The sequence below is a fragment of the Desmodus rotundus genome, chromosome 3 (genome assembly GCF_022682495.2).
Source record: "Desmodus rotundus isolate HL8 chromosome 3, HLdesRot8A.1, whole genome shotgun sequence".
In the NCBI taxonomy this organism is placed as follows: Eukaryota; Metazoa; Chordata; class Mammalia; order Chiroptera; family Phyllostomidae; genus Desmodus; species Desmodus rotundus.
In genome coordinates this window covers 170,271,120-170,284,887 of record NC_071389.1, presented here as the reverse complement: position 1 = coordinate 170,284,887, position 13,768 = coordinate 170,271,120, and the positions used below count along the sequence as shown (strand labels likewise).

Below are 13,768 nucleotides of genomic sequence, written 5' to 3'. Positions count from 1 at the left end.
AGAGATATCACAAACAGATTAAACACATAAACTGAATTACTAATAATTGTAGAAAAGACATATTTGACCTCTACAATTTTTAAGGAAGTTGGAGAAGGGGAAGGGGAGGTATCAAGCATGGGCAACTTTTAACTACTTGTGTTTTTTAAAGTACTAGTTGTTTTCCTTTAATTACCTTAGCATTATTTACATTTTTGATTACCCAGCAGGAAGAAGCATGGAAACTTCCAAAATATTTCTTTCAGACTTTGAGAAATCAGCTTCCAATTTTGTTAAATTTCTGTTCAGTTATTAAATCCTTTACAACCTGTTCAAATGTACCATATCTCATAATATTTTATCTCAATAATCCCTTTTTTTTAATCAAGAGAGCGGAAAGGAGAGAGAGGAACATCGATGTGAGAGAAAAACAAAGATCGGCCGCCTCCTGTATGTGCTTCAACCAAGGATCTAACCTGCAGCCTTTTCTGGCACACGAGGCAGTGCTCCGACCAACTGAGCCACTCTGCCAGCACTCAATAACCTTTTAAAAATTTCCACCTTGTCGGAAAATCTCTTGATTTTCCCTGCTGTCTTTAAAAATAAATTCTTGCGTTAATTAACCCAATTAGCATCTGGAAAACCGGGAAAACTAAATAGCAAATTCAAACATCTTAAGCCTAGCTATATTCTATATATCTATTTTTTCCTTTTTCTTCTTAAGTGTTAGGCAATTGTTCTTCCAATGTTCTACTTTTTTGCAATTTCTGCAAATATCTGAAGGTAAATAGAAAAGGGTTTGAGTGAACTTTTTTTTTGTTTTAATTTCTGTCCTTCCATCTTATTATGGGTGTCTTAATGGCTAGTTATACCAATATGAGTTCTCTAAAATTTTTCAATTTAGAAGTTTTTCCAGTTCCAAACATCCACCATCTGACCCGTGACAGTAGATTTGTAGCAACTCAACTAATAAGCCTTATATAGCTTAACCAAGGAAGCAAAAAGACTTCCAAAAAGAGTGAAAAGGATCAGATGTTAGCCCTAGCCAGGTAGAGCATTGTCCTGATAGGCCAAGGTTGCAGGTTTGATCTTGGTTCAGAGCACAAACAGGAGGCAGCCAATGAATGCATGAATCAGTGGAACAAGAGATAGATGTCCCTCTCTTTTTCTCTCTCTAAAAATCAATTAAAATTTTTTTAAAAAGATCAGTTGTTAATCTTTTAACCACGCTCATAGATCCGAAATTTACACTGAAAGACAGTCAAAGAAAGCCCAGACCTTCATTGCACAGACGGTCAGAACGGTAGCGTGCATGTGGTGTCTATAATCTCCCACAAAATGTGAGACTTCTCCAGCCATAAACCTGCTAGTTTGTGGTACCAGGTAGGCACTGCTAGAATGGGAATTTTCCAGGACTAACAAGTAACAAAGGTTTAGGTGACAAAGACCCCTTATGGTCTTGGGACCTTTATGACAGACTCCTCTAAGAGCTGTCACAGTAACAAAGAGACATTTGGAACCCCAGTATATTAGATTGGCCACTAGATATACCCTGGTAAATGCACCTTCCAGGTGGTGGAGACCAGAAAAAATACTTTCACTGGTCACAAGACAGGTATTTAGGACATTAAAAAAAAGAAAAAAAAACAGAAGGAAAAACTTTATTTGGTTTATGTATAAAGACTCAGCATGTTTGTCTGGACAGATGTTGGTCTGGAGAGAATTGCTTAACTCCCCAGCCTGTGAGGGCAGTTAGAAAAGCAGGCTTTTTAGGGAATCTATGCCTGTGTTTTCTGCCTATGGTATTTCCTTCTTATGACAAAACCATATAAAAGACAGACATAGAAGAACCAAATGATCATCTCTGGGAGGAAAGGATCAATACAAGTAAGATAAAATAATAAAATAAAACAGAACAAAAAACCAAGAGTCACTAGGCCAAAGAAGCTTCACAAATATTTTTTCCTGCCGATCTAAATTTAGAAGAGAGAAAAAGATGCACCACTTCCAATTTCCACTGAAGCCCCCAGACAAGAGGTCAGAGAGGCTGACCGGGTAAAATGCTTACCACCTCTCTGTCTGTGGTCCAGACATCCATGATCCCTTGGCTGCAGGGGCTAGCAATGGCCCAGACAGTAATTCTGGCTGGCTCACCAAGTTGGGGCAGCTAAAAAAGTATTCATATTTTCCTCCTACTTTCCAAGTTCTTCTGGCTGGGTAATAACCAAATTAATAGAGACAGATTATTGGAAAAAAATCAAAGTTTCATATATGTGCATGGGGAATTTACATAGACATGGTGATTCCATGAAATTCCAAGGACAGTTAGGCAGTATTAGGTATATAAGACACTTTTGGACAAAGGAGAAAGGGGTGACTGGGGTATCAGATTTCAGAAGTGAGAATAGGTGATTTACAGGTAGTTGAGGAAGAACCACAGGAAAATCCTTGCTAGGTGACTCGGAAACAATGGGACCCAGGAAGTATCTAGCTAACATCCCCCTGCCTGAAGCCCCGTGTTTACCATACTTAATTCAAATTAGACTAAGGCAGCACCCTAAGAAATCCTTCTTGACTTGGTTTTCTGTGTCTGAACCTCTTAGGTAGGAATGGGTCGGGAGAGGTCAAAGGTTCTTTCTGAGTCTTGTTCCTTAATAAACATCTTAAAATCAATCAAAAAGCACCTTCAGGATGGCAGAATTTTGGTCCCTTTACCAGCAATGGCTTAATAAGCACTTTCTTTTAAAAAAGACTTTTAGCCATGGAAGTTATATATTTTTTGTCTAATAAAATTTTACTTAGTTTTAAAGATAAAGTTAAGAGCATGAAATGTAACTACTGATTTTAATCTTACTATGGAAACTTTCAAACATTTACAAAGTGGAGAGACTGGTATAATGAACCCTAATACATACAATACAGAGATTCAATAATTATCTGTATTTTGCCATGCTGTCTTTTTCTATCCTCCTCTTTCTTTTTATTGCTAAAGTATTTTAAAGTAAATCCAAGTCCTCAGGAGACCTCATCCACCTAGTTATAATTCTACTGACTTTTAATTGAGTTAATAAGTAGTTAACAGAAAACAGGATATTAAAGGAAGTATCTAGTGAGGTGCAAAGTGAAGCAATTAATCTTTTCTCATTTAATCAAAGAGAGCAGCAGGGCTCTAGTCATATCAATTATGTTTAGAAATGGAAATTTTTTTAAATATCAAAAACAAGCAATTTAAAGTATTTTAAGGCCCTTACTTCTGTTTTCCTTCCTCTAGACATATTTCCTATTAACAACTAGCTACTTCAGCACTCTGGCCCTTCAAAGTAACTAGGATATATATAAATCATACTTGTGAAACTCCCCAAGGGGTTAGCAGGACCCTAGGACATATTTCCAGGAAGAAAAATAATTTTCCCTTTATCCTCGTAAGTTCTTTTGGCTGCTTTAATAGTCAAATTGACATGACAGTTTATCCAGAGAAAATGACCAAATTTATTACATATATATGAAGTTCCATAAAAATATGAGACCTGAGACCAATTTGGGCAAATGAGGCTAATATTCACCTTTGAGCTAAGGAGAAGTGGGGTTTGTAGTTTGGAACGTCAAAAGACAGGAGTGCAATTCAAGGAGATACGGCAAAGCAAATGTTTGGTAAACAAATGTTTGCTGGACCATTTTTAAACATGAGACACAGAGAGAACATTGATCAAACTGGCCTTGCTAGGTTCTTCCCTATCACTTACTAGTTCATATTAAACTACGGTTAGCTATGATGGTAGCTTCCTTCCTGGAGCAGTTTCTCTATCTAAATTCTTTTAGGCAGTTTGAGAAAACATCAAAGACTTTTTCTGATTTTTTCTTTCTTGAAAACAACCAGCTTAAAATAATCAATATCTCAAAAGGGCTATTTTGGGGTGGTAAACTCTGCTTCCACCCACAGTTTCAATAGAAGTTTTCATTTTTAAAGTGTGGGAGCAGAAAAAAATAACTTTTCTCCTACCCTTATAAATTCTTCTGGCTGGAGATTAGCAGGAGAAAATGACTAAATTTATTGCATGTATACATGTAGGGATTTATAAGAATGTGAGCCTGAGGATGCAGTGGGCATTTAAGGCTTATACCTTATTCTGCACTAAGGAGGAGCAGGGTTTAAGATTTTGATATGGGAACTCAAGAATTACAGATTTTAGCTTTCATTGATAGACTTATGTGATTAATGCATGTGGAAAGCTGTTATTCCAGGAACTGGAATGCATGACCTTCATGACCTCAGGAGGTCAACAAGCAATTCAGTTTTTGTGCTCCATGGGGTCTGCGAGTGATGAGGATGGTATTTGAGCCATTGTGTTCTAGGGAGGGAACAACTATGATGCAGATAAAGAATTGTTGATCAGCAGATGGAGAAGTACTAGGAAAATTGCCCCCAGGCTGCAACTGTTATTTAACTAACCTTTTTTTCAAACCTGTTACCATTTAATATCCTTATAAAAAGGTTGACTTGAGACTAGATGTTAAGAAGATTGTTGAGGGTACATAACCCTCCATCTTCTCAGGTCCCTGGCATCTGAATAAAGTGCCTATAAAGATTCAACCCTTGTCTCTACTTACTGGTTCTGGTAGTGACAGGAAGCACGACTGCCTACTGCCCTGGTTTCAATTTCAAAGGAAAAATAGACAATTCACAAGTAGATGAGAAAGAGCAAACAAGTGGTAAACAAACTCTTGCTAGGTCACACATTAACAATGGGACACAGAAGGAAGGCCAACAAACAGGCTTGTTTGGATCCTCCTTTCTGCAGCTTAACTAACATATGCTACGATGAATAGTTAAAGTGAATAGCTTCCTTACTTTCAGCCAGTTTTTCTATTTCTTTAGGCAGGCAAAGAGTGATGAGCAAAGGTTATTTCTGAGTCTTTTATTTCTTAAAAGATAGTAACTTAAAAAATTCAATTTCCCGTAAAACTTATTTTGAGGCAGCAAACTGTGGTTTTCCTCAGCAGAAAAATCCTTACCCTTCTGTTTAGGAGACCTTTCTAGTAGCCCTTTTTAACACTTCCATTTATGTTACAGTTATTACAACTTTGTGTTTATTAGTATTTTAAAATAACTTTTCTTAGTTTCACATGAAAAAAGAGACAAGGAAAATTCTCAATGGTGATGAAGGTATATGTGATGGATTTCTGGTGGGAGTAGTGACAAATTGATACATTCATACAAAAAACTAGTTTGATCATACTTGAACACCAGGTTTCAATATTTGGTGTATTTAATTCTGTTAGCCTGTTCACAATTGAACAGAACAAAAAAATTCTTCATGTCAAATGACCCTCCCTCTGTCAAAAGAGGGAAAGCTGACTTTTTCTATTCTAGCCTCCCACCTTTCTCCTCCAGAGAAAAGGTCACTCCACCAGACTGGATTGATGGACTTTTGAGATGCAAAATTCAAGATTGGGTGGGAAGAAGAGCAAAGCTAATTGATCTAGGAGGAGTTTTAAAAATAACCGACAAAAAGGTGGTAGATAGAAAGGTAAAGCAGTTAAGAAAAGGGGAAGAAGAATTGGAGTGTGACGTATAAATAAGAGACTCCTAAATAGTGTGGCCTTATAGAAAATTGAAAAGGAGAGAAAAAGAGATGTGGGAAGTATTACAGGGCATATGAATGGGGATTTATTAACAATTTCAGAGGAAAGCCAAGGAAGTTATTAGAATTTTAAAAATGTTTCAGTTATTTGAACTATACTTCTTTGAAGGTCTCTATATATCAACAAACATTTGTCTATATTGGTACAATTATTTAAAAACATCTTTTTGATGACACATAGTGTTCTATCAGGTGAATATATTGTAGTTAATGTATCAGTCTTCTGTAGTTGGATTTCTAATATTTCTGTTTTCTACTATTTAAAAAACTACTCTGATGAATATATTTGTACTCACAGCTTCTTATTTAAGAATATTTCTCTCTGGCTGGTATGGCTCAGGGGATTGAGCATGGAACTGAACTAGAGGATCACTGGTTCGGTTCCCAGTCAAGGCACCTGCCTGGGTTGCAGGCCAAGTCCCCAGTGAGGGGCATGTGAGAGGCAACTGTACACTGACGTTTCTCTCCCTCTTTCTCCTTCCCTTCTCTTTAAAAATAAATAAATAAATTTTTTTTAAAAAGAGCATTTCACTAAGAGAGATGCACGGAAGTAAAACTATAAGATGAAAATATGTTTTATACTGTGAATTGGTTTTTGTTTTAATATATCAATTTATACATACTCCCACCAGAATTACATAAGAATACCCATCATACATTCCTCCATCAACCTTGGATTTTTATTTTTTAGTGTCTTTTTTTATGTGATAGTTTTTCTGATTTTTTATAAGCTTGCCAGATCATAGATTGGACAGACTTTCTTATTTGCATAAGAAAATAGTAACTGTCATCTTAAAGTACTTTGCATTAACCTTTGTAATCTTTGATAATTACCCTTTATGATTTTTCCATTCATTCCTTCCTTCCCCTTCCTTCCTTTCTTCTCTATCATTTTTTGATAAAGCTGTTTTGTATTTACTTTAGAACATATTTTAAAAGAATGAAAACAAACTCTTTACCCTGATAACATTAATATGGAGCACTTATAGCAATTGCAAGGGAACTAATTCACTCGTAAAGTCTCCCTGTCCCATTTCATTTCTCTTATTTGTATCTTCAAGCAATTAAAGAAAAGATCTAATCTGTTGTATACAAAGGCCTTACCAATGTCTGAAGACAGATGTCTAAGTATTCTCTTTCCTTGCTAAAGAGCCACAGTGACTTTAATCTTTATACAAGCAATAATGTTTGGAAATGCCTCTGCATTTTCTGGATATGCTCTTCACTCTTTATAAGAACTGACAGTAGAATTTCAGAATTGGCATTATATATCATTTGTAAAACTACAACTGAATAATTGACCGTTATATTGGAAATATCCTTTAGGAATGGACTTAATTGCCTAAAATTGCTAAGTTTTTTCTCTCCTTGAAGAGAGCTATGTACAATACCTCATTATGATTCTCTTTCATAGAGTGTGTTTGAAAATTAATGATATTTGCAAAGTGCGAAGAACACTGTCAGGCATAGAGTAATGTTCAGTAAGTGTCAGCTGCATATTAGTAACTAACATATTCTGTTAGCTTCCAAGAGGCACAGGTGTAATCGGCCTAGATTTTCTGGTTATCTTTATCTATACACTCATTGAAAGAGATTTAGCCTTCTGTTTTTATTTTGGTGATATTACAAATTAATAGCTATCCCATAAATATCTTACTTGAACTCAGTTCAGTGGAACTGTCTACTTTCCTTGATTAAGATACTACTCAACTATGTGTGGAAAACATAGTTATGTATCAAAAGGAAAGAAAATCCTTCAATTGCAGTTCAGTTTAAATACTTTTAAATTGTAGAGGACTTCCAGTTAAGATGGAGGCATAGGTAGACATTCTTCACCTCCTCACGCAACCGTAGAAAGAATTGAAACTAGACCTCAAAACAAATAACACCCAAAACCATCAGAAAATGGTTTTGAGTATTATGGAAGTCCAATAACCAAAGATTTAAGGAAGACACATTCATTCAGATGGGTAGGAGGGCAGAATTGCAGAGATGGGCGAAGAGGCAGTATGGTGTGGAAGGTGGTGGCAGCAGCAGTCGAACAGATGGAAGGGATACCTTGGGAGCAAGTGATCCCAGCCTCAGGCCAGACCACACAGCTCAGGGTTCCAGCACTGGGAAGATAGATCCCCATTACCACTGGCTGTAAAAACCAGTGGGGGTTGAGATGGTGGAAGAAGCTGACAGGTTTTCACCACTTAAAGGGCCAGCACAGTCTTAGAACATTCACAAACCTACCCACTCCAGGATTCACCATTGGGGCGGCAGATACAAGGGCCAGTTGCACATGGGAAGGGGGTTAAATGACTAGAAATGGGGCAAGCACCATGTGGATTGCTATAAGCAATGGGGAAGCGTTATCTACTCTCAGAGCCCTCTCCAAAGCAGTGAAGCAGATTGCCTCCCCACTTCACCGCGGCAATTACATAAGACTCTGCCCCACACAATTTACAGGTGCCTTTTCTTAGTAGGCCATGCTACTAGGAGGGAGTAAAAGCAGCCCTACCTAATATACAGAAACAAACACAGGGAGGCTGCTAAATTGAGGAGACAAAGAAAAATGGCCCAAATGAAAGAACAGAACAAAACCCCAGAAAAAAAACTAAGTGAAACTGAGATAGCCACTCTATCAGATGCAGAGTTCAAAACACTGCTTATCAGGATGCTCAGAGAACTCCTTGAGTATGGCAAAAAAATAAAAGAAAAACATGAAGATCACACTAAGTGAAATAAAGAATAATCCACAGGATACCAACAGAGAAGGGAAGGAAGCTGGGATTCAAACCAATGATTTAGAACATGAGGAAGAGATAAACATTCAACCAGAACAAAGAGAAGAAACAAGTCAAAACAACAAGGATAGGCTGAGGAAATTCTGGAAAATCTCTAAACATGCCAACATCCAAATCATAGGGATGCCAAAAGGAGAAGATGAAGAGCTAGAAATTGAAAACTTATTTGAAAAAATAATGAAAGGAAACTTCCCCAGTCTGGCAAAGGAAATAGACATATAAGTCCAGGAAGCACAGGGAGTCCCAGGCAAGTTGGACCCAAAGAGGACCACACCAAGATACATCATAATTAAAATGCCACAGGTTAAGATAAAGAAAGAATCTTAAAAGAAGCAAGAAAAAAGCAGAGAGTTACTTACAAAGGAGTTCTCATAAGACCTCTAGCAGATTTCTCAAAAGAAACTTTGTGAGCAAGAAGTGGCTTGAAAGAAGTATTCAAAGTGATGAAAAGCAAGGACCTACAACCAAGATTACTCTATCTATCCAGCAAAGCTAGCATTTAGAATGGAAGGGCAGATAAAGTGCTTCCCAGACAAGATGAAGGTAAAGGAGTGCATCACCACCAAACCGTTATTTCAAGAAATGTTAAAAGGACTTATTTAAGAAAAAGATCAAAACCACGAACATTAAAAAGGCAACAAATTCATAACAATCAACAACTCAATTTTTAAAACAAATAAACAAAAAACTAGGCAAACAACCAGAACAGGAACAGAATTATAGATATGGAGATCATGTAGAGGGTTATCAGCTGTGAGGGGGCAGGAGGAGAATGGAGGAAATGGTGCAGAGATTAAGAAGCATAATTGGTATATACAAAATAGACAGGGGGAAGTTAATAATAGTATGGGAAATGGAGAAGCCAAAGAGCTTATATGCATGACCCATGGACATAAACTAAGAAGGAGGGAATTGCTGAAGGGAAGGGGACACCACCTGGAGGGGAGCAAAGGGGGAAAATATTGGGACAACTATAACAGCATAATCAATAAAATATACTTAAAAATAAATATTCTTAGATTTTGAAATATTTAGTCCAGGTTATTTTTTTAAATGAGTAAGCAAAAGATAAATAAGTCATACATAAATATCTATATTATTGCTAAACTGGGGTTTTACTTAATGATAATTCTGAAAATATTTCATCTTTATTTGAGGAAATTTTATGTTTACATTATATATTTTACCCAAGTCAACAGATCAGAAGATACCTGTAACCAGACTTTTAAAAATGAGAAATAACTGTATTAATACCAATGTCTTTAGTTAGAATCTAAAAGGTATATTTTCTTAATATAAGAATCTAAACAAAACAATTTTAACTTTGCTTTTTTAATAGAATGTTTTTAATTCACTGCATCACTATGTTTATTTCTTTGGAGAATATTTTCATGCACATATTTGAGTGCGTATCAAGTTGAAAGTTCCATTGTTATAAGAGATACATCATAAAAAGTTCAAGGTTTTACAAACCTAACTGCACTGCATTTGAAGCTGGAGTAGTTACACACAAAAGAAAAAATTGAGAGAATATCTCAGTGAACAAGACAACTCACGAGCAGTATAAAAAAAGACGCTAGCAGCATAAAAGTGTGAAGGATTTCCCATTTCCAAAAAATTATTATTGGTCAATTGAGTTATTTCAGAATCATCATGCACTTTATATTTGCAATACAGGTGGTTAATGAGTTACTTGAAGAAGTTAAATAGTCGTGTAGAATTGCCTTAGGTCATATTCCACCAGGTAGCTCACTATCACGTTACTGTGAAACTGAGATCACTTAGAACTGTTCATTGGCTTCACCGTAATAAATTCATCATAGCCTGAAGTACAGTGATCTTTAAAAAGCCAAAACAATTGATATGTTTTTCAAAATTTTAACACCTATATTACTGTCAGCAATTTTGTGAGCAATAAATTCAATTATCAGCTCTGTTAGATAAATCTCCTGTAACCTTATGAAAAAAGGTCTCAGTAACCTAGCTCATTCAGTACTTCATGCTCAGGAACACAATGACTTCTCCAAAAAGTGCTACTTATCCAAAACTTAAAGTTTTCAGTGATGAGAAGTATATGTGACTTAGTTAATTCATTAATTAACTCAATCTTTTTTTTAATGACCACCATGTATCAGGCATTGTGCTATGTAGAGGATACAAAAACAAATAGAGTTTTTTAAAAAAATTATTTTTAGAGAGAGAAAGGAAGGAGAGGAGAAGGGCAGAGAGAGAGAGAGAGAGAGAGAGAGATCAATTTGTTGTTCCACTTATTTATGCATTCATTGGTTATTTCTTGTTTGTGCCTTGGAAGAATGATGCTCTAACCACCTAAGCTACCTGGCCAGGGCTCTTTGTTCATTTTTAAAACAGACTATTTGACTTCTGTTTGTTCATTTTTTTACTGTTGAATTGTGTAAGTTCCTTACATATTTTGGATAGTAATCCCTTATCAGATATATGGTTTGCAGATATTTTTTCCAGTCTGTAACTTGCCTTTATTTTGTTGATCTGTACTGGTCTGGAAATATGAGTAGGAGTTTTATTCAGGCACAAACTGAAGGAGGGACATACTTCAGGTGTTCTATGGTTTTGACTATGTCATTAATTACAATTTATAAGTCATATTACTAGCATGACAAAATTAAGTGCAATAAATAATATATTGGTTTGGCCAAAAAGTTCATTTGTTTTGTTTCCCTAAGATAGCTCCAGTAACACTTAGTTGTCTTTAACTTCATTGAAAACAATTTTGTTAGATTGTATTGTGACAGCTGTCATATCCTCATGTATTAAAAAAACATCAAAATTGGTGAATTTTTGTGTAGCCATTTTAATACTGAAGATGGAAGAAAATACTCAACATTTTCAGCATATTATGCTTTATTATTTCAACAAAAGTAAAAACACAACTGAAATACAAAAAAAAAAGATTTGTGCAGTGTATGGAGAAGGTGTTGTGACTGATCAAATGTGTCAAAGTAGTTTGCAAAGTTTTTTTGGGTAGATGCGTTGAAGTTGATAGTGATCCAATCAAGACATTGAGAACAATCAACATTATACCATGCAGGAGATAGCCAATGTACTCAAAATATCCAAATCAATAAAGTTATTGGTGAAAATGAAAAATATGTCTTTTATTTTACAGAAAAACCTAAATGGACTTTTGGTCAACCCAATATCAGTTTTGACCTACTATTTGTTACTAATATTAATATCAGGTGAGTCAAATATATTACAAATTATTTTCTTCAGAAGTATCTTATGGGTTCTTAAAATCTTTAAGAAATTTAAAAGTTTTCCAAAGTCCTTTTGCCAGAAAAATATACATAAATAGCTTAATAATCAGTCACCCTACAATACACTATAAACATAAAGCATAATTTTTCTAAATTACCTCAACTCTTCTATCAAATCCCCCGACTCATCTCTTAATAACATTTCAGTCAGATCCCAGAGCTTTCCAGTAATAATCAGTGTTTAAAATTCAGCCTAATTTCACTCACTTCAGCTCACTCAAGTACCCCTCTTCCCCATGCCAGCCAGTGTTGGGACTGGAAGTGGGAAGGAAAGGTCTTGTTTTCTCTCTTTGTTGGACACCTTGACAGGTAAGTATGATGAGATCTTTTTCAGTACAACTCTAATGAAACGTAGACTATGGACTCTACTATTTGCTTACAGGAAGTCAGTGAACCCATTAACATTTTTATTATCTGGCATTATCAACTAAGGCTTTCAGTGATGTACATTTCACTTGGACTCAGAATCAACATTTCACAATTTGAAGCATATGGTTGACTGTATTATTTTACAACTCTGTTTATTCAAGAAATATTTATTGACTACCAACTCTTTGTCAGATGCTGTGTTACATAGGTCAAACCATAGCACAAGGGAAAAATAGATTACATTTGGATATGTTTTTAAAAGGTATAAACATGGTCCTAGGTAGTTCAAATATGCATTTTCATTTTATTGATGCAAAATCTAGGTTACTTCTACGTATTTCAAGGTCTCCACTGTGATTACTAGTTTAGGTTGACTTAAACTGACCAACACTATTAATAAAAAATATATATTGAGTAGGTATATGTGCCACTGTGTTATGATTTACCTGTTTTATTTAATCTATGTAATAATCTAATGAGCTAGCTTGTAATATTTTTCACATTTTTCAATAAGAAAACTGAGTGTGAGTGGTCATTAAACTAGCCTGATTTTACCTACCTGCTAGGTAAGTAAGCCTTGAGCTCTAATTCAAACCAGTTCAGCAAGTCCAACTGTCTGATTGGAGCCATGTATGTTCTAGGCACCACCCATTATTGGCTTTGCAAGTTATTTCTTCTTTCTTTGTGTCAGTTTCCTCATCTGTAAAATGGAAATAACTACTGTACCTTTCTCATAAGTTTTGTGAGATGAATTGAGTTAAAATAAATAAAGCACTTACAGTAGTCTGGCACAGAGTGCACATTATTAAAAATCCTAAGTATTACAACTCTATAACTCCCTATCAGAAACTGATAAAGTTTTATGTGTTTTGGAATTCAAAATTTTTCAAATTTTAAAAAGGCAAGTAAGAACATATATCAAATTTTCTGTTACATTTTCATCAGAGTCTGGAGACCTCTCCATAATCAAACAAATGAATATGTCTAATTTAAACATAAAATCACACCAAGTGGGACAAATGAGTATAAGTAGTTTGATTTCAGATCAGGTCTGAATCTGTTACCCAGTTAGTTTGTGGCAAAAGTCAAAAAGAGCTTTTGGTTTTTAGAGACTTTGGGACTTGCGAATTTTGGTTAAGGACCTATAATAAACAACTAAGTTATAGTACCTATCCCATAATGGTCAGAATCATCTTTACTTATGCTTTAGAATTTCAAATGGGATTCAAAGGAACATTTCCCATGTATATTACCCTTATCAGTTACTTGGCAGAATTTAACACTCTGTGATATTATTTGACATTACCAATTTCATTTTATCTGCTTCACAAACAGTCTCTTAATTGAGTTCCCATTTCAGAGTTTCCAAAAGACATTTTAAATCATTACAAAATTTCTGCTACTTCCCCAATGCAAAGCTTTTGATTTACATTTAGATTTTATCTTATGCCATGAAGTTTTAAAAGCCATAAAAAATCTTCCCAAACTGTAATGATTTTGGTGCTATAATCTGAAACAATTTAAGTCATAACTATCATTCAGGATAGACTCTATTTTACTGCAGCTAAAATATAGTCCTCCAAATCTCCATGGCTTAAACATCAAAGGTTTCTTCTCATTCACTGTGGTGAAAATTCATGTGCTGAGCACACACATTAGCTTATGGAATTATTGTTTGAATCAGACTTTT

At 35.3% G+C, this 13,768-nt stretch overlaps 1 protein-coding gene across 1 annotated transcript in view; it reads left to right on the top strand.

The window, feature by feature from the left end:
- The window catches only part of ETNK1 (ethanolamine kinase 1), a 103,629-nt gene that overhangs the window by 36,198 nt on the left and 53,663 nt on the right, over window positions 1-13,768 (top strand). The window contains exon 3 of the mRNA XM_024575895.3: window positions 11,559-11,631. The gene's annotated coding sequence lies outside the window, so the exon portion shown is untranslated. The remainder of the gene's footprint in view (window positions 1-11,558; window positions 11,632-13,768) is intronic.